An 8,085-nucleotide genomic window follows, 5' to 3' on the forward strand; every position below is an offset into this window, starting at 1 on the left:
TCAGATGGAACTCACGGATGACATCGGAAAAGTACAAAGAAGGGCAGGTCGTTTTGTATTATCACGAAGTAGGAGAGACAGTGCCACAGACATGATACATGAATTGGAGTGGCAATCATTAAAACAAAGGCATTTTTCGTTGCGACGGGATCTTCTCATGAAATTTCAATCAGCAGTTTTCTCCCGCGATTGCGAAAACGTTCAGTTGGCACCCACCTACATAGGGAGAAAAGATCATCACGATAAAATAAGAGAAATCAGGGCTCGCACAGAAAAATTTAAGTGCTCGCTTTTCCCGCGTGCAGTTCGAGAGTGGAACGGTAGAGAGGCATCTTGATTCAAATGGCTCTGAGCACTATGGGACTTATCTTCTGAGGTCATCAGTCCCCTAGAATTTAGAACTACTTAAACCTAACTAACCTAAGGACATCACACACATCCATGCCCGAGGCAGGATTCGAACCTGCGGCCGTAGCGGTCGCGCGGTTCCAGGCTGTAGCGCCTAGAACCGCTCGGACACCCTGGCCGGCGAGCGACAGCTTGAAGGTGGTTCATTGAGCCCTCTGCCAGGCACTTTATTGTGAATAGCAGAGTAATCACGAAGATGTAGAAACGAAAGACTGCGTTTTATTGGCAGAAAATTTATAAGATGCAGCAGATCCACTAAAGAGAATGCCTACACTACGCTTCATCCTTTTCACTGTCAGTATTTTGCCAGCAAAGTGGGGGAAAGTTAGTGTCATAAAATTTCTGATCACCAAACTTTACGCCAGTGTCCTGGTTTAAGTACCAAATCTCTCCACATTGTCTGATGAAGTAAGGGCATGGGTCACTGTTGATGGTGATCTGTTCGTCGGATGGGGTCTTAAGCTTCGCGAGGAATAGGCTACGCGCCGATCCGATTCACCCTGTCCCTTTTCTTGTCGTCATCATCATCAGCAGCAGCAGCAGCAGCAGCAGCAGCAGCAACAACAGCAACAGCATACCACACAAACATTACACTAGTCTCCACACATACACAATACATATATGCAGTGTTACAAATATGGCAAAGCAGCATATTGGACATAAGTAAACAAAAAGAAGCTATGCTTCTCCGTCTCTCTCAGACTACTGTTGTGCAGTATGGGATCCTTACCACAATGGATTGATCAGTACATCGAAAACGTTCAGAGAATTGCAGCTCCTTTTTTAATATCGTCAAATAAGGGAGACACTGTCACACTTATGATAAGCGAGTTGCGGTGGCAATCATTTTAACAAAGGGTTTTATTCTTGCAGAGAGATATTTTCACAAAATTTCAATCTCCAAGTTCTTCTAGGAATGGGAAAGTATTTTGTTGGCACCTACATAGATAGGGAGAAATGATCATTGTAATAAAATAAGAGAAATCAGAGCTCGCACGGAAAGGCTTAAGTATACGTTTTCCCCTCGCACAGTTAGTGAGCAGAGTGGTAGAGGAATAATGTGAATATACTTACATGGATATGGTGGCTGTCCTTTCGGACATGTCCGACAGAACAGACACCATATCCATATAAGCATATAGTTGTGGCAATACCGGCCATGACCTTCCTCTACTGTGCACACATGTTCCCCGAACTCTTACGGGACTTGGTAAGAATGTCTTCCACGAGTAATGAGTGTGTCGGTGGGGCACTACGAACGTAGTGTGTGGACTTACAAGGTGAGAATGTGTGTCTCGCGGGAGGACTGCGCGAGATAGTCCCTGCAGTCGCACTATCCTATGTGCCCTCGGTGGCTCAGATGGATAGAGCGTCTGCCATATAAGCAGGAGATCCCGGGTTCGAGTTCCGGTCGGGGCACACATTTTCACCTCTTCCCGTTGATATATGTCAATGCCCGTCAGAAGCTGAAGGTATTAATATAATTCTAATTTCGTTCTAGACAGCTGCCGGTTATCAATGGCGTCTGTTCTTTCTGACATGTTCTAATTTCGAACAATGTCGTTCGATGAACCCCCTGACTGACACTTAATCGTGGATTGCAAAGTAGTCATGTAGATGACGACGTAGAGCGTAAATGTGTACTACATTAAAACTGGTTTCTCCTGGCACAAGGCTTAATACAGAGTAATTCTCAATTCACAGTAACTGCGGCCTCTTGTATTCGCAGTGGACCGGAAATAGTTCTCAGCGTAGTGGAGGAGTTCATCGCGCAAACTACGCTGGAGGCCAAACAAGAGGAAGGATAAAGTTGTGTACACGTTAACAAAAAATAATCTGTTGGTAGAATTTTTTGACGATCCGCTTGAAACAAATTTTGTTGTTACGGCTTACTTTTGTGAGCGAGAAAATAAAAATTAATACCCAGTTACAATGCTGCGAGGAGGGGTAGTGGGCGCCTAGGGCTTAGGTCGGAAAGGGCCTGCAGGCGTCACGGAGAACTTTACGGAAATAAATTCCAGACAGCAGCGAGTGCCGTCGCGCCAAGAGTCAACTGAGGGGCTCTAATGAGGCGGTATAATGAACGGAAGTTAAAACAAACACAATAGCTGTGACGATGGAATGCATGTTTCCAATGTAAACTATTTTTAATTACGGACGAGAGGAGACAATAACTTACTTCTGGCAAAGGAGCGTCTAGTAACTGAAAAAATTCCCCTACTTTTCAAACGATAATGACTATGCTGTACAGAAACCAACTGATGTTCTACTACTGTGAAACTGCGGTCAGCGAAGTTCACCAAAAGAGGCAGCACGCTTGTTAAAGGTGTTCCATAGGTCCTAATTATGGGTCTAAGGGCTGTAAGGATGCTTAATAGATATGGCTTTACTTTGCAACAAGGGAAAAAAGGTATTTTTCCACGGTACAGGAAAACGCGATTTAACATAAAAACAAATTTCACTCAACAGGAAAGTGCGCTCCAAATTTTTGCGCGTATAAACCGATGAAAATGTGACACGGAAGAAACATGTCAGGTACACTATATGACTCGATCTCCACTACATAGTGATATTTACAACAGATTAAAATCCTTCAGTGTTCGCGAAACTAGCTCTGACAGTGTAAAAACATTAGCAGAGAATGTAATTTATATTTGCAAGAAATTTAGTGGGTCGGAATCACAAAGTATTTCGTTGTGAAAATTCTTTTTATTAGATCTTCATTTACTACATGGTTTTGATATTTCAATTCCTAAATATTACATTTCAATCCCAGTCCTAAGTATAATAAAAATAATAATTAACAAAAGCTTGCACGGAGCCACGCCATTTTGCTTTTCTCTATTTTCTCACGTTATTTATTCCTCAGGTGTTTTCTGCTAGTTTAAACCAGTCACGATGTGGGAAAAATTTCGGTATTTAGTAGATCTAAAACTTCTACAGAGGTGTGTGCGTGGAAAAATTCAAAATTCTAATGAACATTACAACTCTCTCGTACCGAAACCATGTTCGAAAGCAACATTTGTTTCCACAACTGCTGACGAAGAAAAGCCCTAAGACTTGTATTTTCTTTTTTTTACAGAAATTTGGAGAGCCGGAAGAGTCTAGCAAAAAAAGATATCAATATTCTGTTCCACAGACAGTTCTAATAACCGTATATCAAGCTTTGTGCAAAAATACATTAATTTCGCTCTCACAGATTTTTCAAAAACAAGAACATTTGCGCTGACCTTCTTGAAAAAAAATACTGTTGTTTGTAATTAAAATCTTGTAACTTCAATAACCGTGAAAATGTGTGTGTGTATTGATATAAGATTTTTCTAACAACTGTCCCAAATTTAGTTACATTGCATTGAATACTTTGGACTTTATCAAGTTTTTTTTTTTTTCAAATTATTGCAACTTCGCATACGGCCCCCCCCCCCCCCTTAAATGTAAATTGATATTTAGTTTACATACCTATTCGCGTAAATCTTCTGTTTTCGACTTCAGCTCTTGTGTGATTTGATTGTCTGCTTGTTTGTGTTCAAAGTTTCTCCTTTCAAGCAGAAATTAAGTTTGCTAATGGTTTTACTTGAAAAGGGATACAGGAAACACTATTTTACTCAACGCCGTTACACGCCCACATATTTCGTAGAACCTCACTTTTGCATCGCCAATAAATCAAAGAAGAAGCGCTTCGCGTGTTAATCCTTACAGTTCAAAGGCCTGCTTGCAACTAATTCTCTTACCTCAGTTCTTCCACTTGCGAGTGGCTGAAAGTACGTCAGTTACATTAATTTTTGCAGAACAAAATCTTAATTATAAATTATAAAATTTTGATACCTCCGTGTTTCTCGTTTTGATACTCAAGACTTAACAAAACAATTATTCTTTATAGGGTTTTCCTAGTTGAAGCTTCTTAATTATTTTAACTTACGGTGTATTTTCTGCCTTTCTGTCTCCCTCTCACGTAACGATGCGTTGCTAACCTTTAAAGTTATCCCACATCTAGCCACATTGTACTGGCTTTTTCATTAAATGATTTTAGTACATGCAATTTATAATGCGTAACAGAATGTGTTTATTTAATGTTACAGATGAAATCATCATCAAAACTAAACATCGCACATGAAATGTTAGCGAGAAAACTGTCGTGTGCTTGTTACCGCAATTTTGGTTTCAAAATTATTACAATAAAAATTATTACTATCTAAATATGAACATGATACTTAAGAAAGTGTCCCCATACGTTAGGTTTTATGATCTTTACTCAATTAATAAAGGTCTGAAAAGGAAGCCTTCACCCCAAATGTTAAATACTAACATATTCAGGAAACATCACAAGATTTAACCCACTGTTGGATTTTTAATAACTTACCATTATAAAATTTGGTTTTAACAATTAAAGTAAACACTTGCAAATAATGTGATCTATTTCACAAATGTTCAACTCCCTCACTAACATATACTATCAGCAACACCCTTACCACAGTATTGCTTTGCTTCAGTTTAGAAAGTAAAAGTTAACACATCGGGTTAGCGCGAGTGCAGATACGCTACGACCCGAATACTTCGACCACATGACATCAAAATGATATATGTTAACTATTCCTTGAAATTCAATACACGTAAAATATAGAACACAACAATAACTATTGTTCTCATGATACCACATTTGTTGGTTTTGCCGACTCACATTCAAAATGTCTCCTAGACCTCGATGTACACTATCTACTGTAAAAGCCTCTCACAACAATCTACACTGGAGAAAAATGATACAGAAGAAAAATAAATATTGTCAGTGTTCTGTTTCTGTACGTATGACATCACAAGCCACAAAATTAGTTAGCCACTAATCGAAGCCGATGTCCAGTATCGATAGGTTCTACCAGCTTCTTATGTCACGTATTTTACGCATACTAGATTTCGATGTTGGGTTTGTAACCATCTTTGTGATGACTCCACAGGTCAAAGCCGACCGGTAGTATTGATAGGTTCACTATTTTCTAATTGCCAGAGGATGCAACGACGGTTAGCCACCGTTAGTGGAGCGTGAGACGAGTGAGAGAAACGCCAAAGAGAAGGCACGTGTAATATACGAAACAATTCATACTGGGTGATTTTACTAAATGGAAATAAACTGCAGAAAACAATCCCTGGAAAGGTAAGAGGCAAAAAATGTCATATAGACTTATAGCCGGAAATGCTTTCTGCGGCAGGTAAACCGATTTGAAGGTGGAGATAAAAGTTCATTGACAGCGTAACTTTCGGTGATTGAAATCACGCATGAGAACACACCAGTGGAAATGGGATTGTTCTGTTTGCACCAGTATTTTAACTGCACACTCAGAAGGTGATGGCTAATAATCTCCGCCCACAGGCTGACGGTTATGTCTCAACAGGTGCTGATGGTTCACCGTCTCCGTACCTTGGGGATTCTTCATAGCCCGAATGTGGGTATTGTGCTGGTTGACGATGCCGCCCCTTGTAAAGGTGGCCTCATGTTTCAATAGAATGGATGACAGAAATCCTACTGTCATAGTGACCTGTGCAACGGACCAGTGACGAAACCATCACTGCTGAGGGAAGTCCGTAGACAATAATAATAATGTGTCGTAAGTGATATGGATAATGGCAGCTATCATGGAGAATGTTCCTCAAGGTCGTTTGGCTTACCACACGTTTCATATCTGCCTTTGAGCAGATATATCTGGAAAAGGATTATAGTGGAGATACATCTCCTACGATGTTTCTTGCACCTATACTCTCAGCGCTCATTTGCAACAATTTGTCTCCATTCAGCAAAACCACTCTGTATAGCATCAAAATGAGTAATAAGATCTTTGTTTCAAAATTTGTCTCCAGAGAAGAGAAATAATTTGAACAGTCCTCACAAAACTACACTCCTGGAAATTGAAATAAGAACACCGTGAATTCATTGTCCCAGGAAGGGGAAACTTTATTGACACATTCCTGGGGTCAGATACATCACATGATCACACTGACAGAACCACAGGCACATAGACACAGGCAACAGAGCATGCACAATGTCGGCACTAGTACAGTGTATATCCACCTTTCGCAGCAATGCAGGCTGCTATTCTCCCATGGAGACGATCGTAGAGATGCTGGATGTAGTCCTGTGGAACGGCTTGCCATGCCATTTCCACCTGGCGCCTCAGTTGGACCAGCGTTCGTGCTGGACGTGCAGACCGCGTGAGACGACGCTTCATCCAGTCCCAAACATGCTCAATGGGGGACAGATCCGGAGATCTTGCTGGCCAGGGTAGTTGACTTACACCTTCTAGAGCACGTTGGGTGGCACGGGATACATGCGGACGTGCATTGTCCTGTTGGAACAGCAAGTTCCCTTGCCAGTCTAGGAATGGTAGAACGATGGGTTCGATGACGGTTTGGATGTACCGTGCACTATTCAGTGTCCCCTCGACGATCACCAGTGGTGTACGGCCAGTGTAGGAGATCGCTCCCCACACCATGATGCCAGGTGTTGGCCCTGTGTGCCTCGGTCGTATGCAGTCCTGATTGTGGCGCTCACCTGCACGGCGCCAAACACGCATACGACCATCATTGGCACCAAGGCAGAAGCGACTCTCATCGCTGAAGACGACACGTCTCCATTCGTCCCTCCATTCACGCCTGTCGCGACACCACTGGAGGCGGGCTGCACGATGTTGGGGCGTGAGCGGAAGACGGCCTAACGGTGTGCGGGACCGTAGCCCAGCTTCATGGAGACGGTTGCGAATGGTCCTCGCCGATACCCCAGGAGCAACAGTGTCCCTAATTTGCTGGGAAGTGGCGGTGCGGTCCCCTACGGCACTGCATAGGATCCTACGGTCTTGGCGTGCATCCGTGCGTCGCTGCGGTCCGGTCCCAGGTCGACGGGCACGTGCACCTTCCGCCGACCACTGGCGACAACATCGATGTACTGTGGAGACCTCACGCCCCACGTGTTGAGCAATTCGGCGGTACGTCCACCCGGCCTCCCGCATGCCCACTATACGCCCTCGCTCAAAGTCCGTCAACTGCACATACGGTTCACGTCCACGCTGTCGCGGCTTGCTACCAGTGTTAAAGACTGCGATGGAGCTCCGTATGCCACGGCAAACTGGCTGACACTGACGGCGGCGGTGCACAAATGCTGCGCAGCTAGCGCCATTCGACGGCCAACACCGCGGTTCCTGGTGTGTCTGCTGTGCCGTGCGTGTGACCATTGCTTGTACAGCCCTCTCGCAATGTCCGGTGCAAGTATGGTGGGTCTGACACACCGGTGTCAATGTGTTCTTTTTTCCATTTCCAGGAGTGTATTACTGTTACTTATGCATACCGCACAATAATACTAGGGATTTTCTGTGTCATAAATTAGTTTTTGTAGGAGGCTATAAGGATATCTGGATCTCGGTCTATACGTACAGGGCTATTACAAATGATTCAAGCGATTTCATAAATTCACTGTAGCTCCATTCATTGACATATGGTCACGACACACTACAGATACGTAGAAAAACTCATAAAGGTTTGTTCGGCTGAAGCCGCACTTCAGGTTTCTGCCGCCAGAGTGCTCGAGAGCGCAGTGAGACAAAATGGTGACGGGAGCCGACAAAAGCGTATGTCGTGCTTGAAATGCACTCACATCAGTCACTCATAACAGTGCAACGACACTTCAGGACGAAGTTC

General features: G+C 43.2%; 1 non-coding gene across 1 annotated transcript; it reads left to right on the plus strand.

Annotated features, from left to right (window-relative positions):
• Positions 1-1,752: 1,752 nt before the first annotated feature.
• On the plus strand, positions 1,753-1,827 carry Trnai-uau (transfer RNA isoleucine (anticodon UAU)). Its single transcript has one exon. It is a non-coding gene; the product is annotated as a tRNA-Ile (tRNA).
• Positions 1,828-8,085: the final 6,258 nt, after the last annotated feature.

Source organism: Schistocerca serialis, chromosome 1 (assembly GCF_023864345.2).
Source record: "Schistocerca serialis cubense isolate TAMUIC-IGC-003099 chromosome 1, iqSchSeri2.2, whole genome shotgun sequence".
NCBI classification, from domain to species: Eukaryota; Metazoa; Arthropoda; class Insecta; order Orthoptera; family Acrididae; genus Schistocerca; species Schistocerca serialis.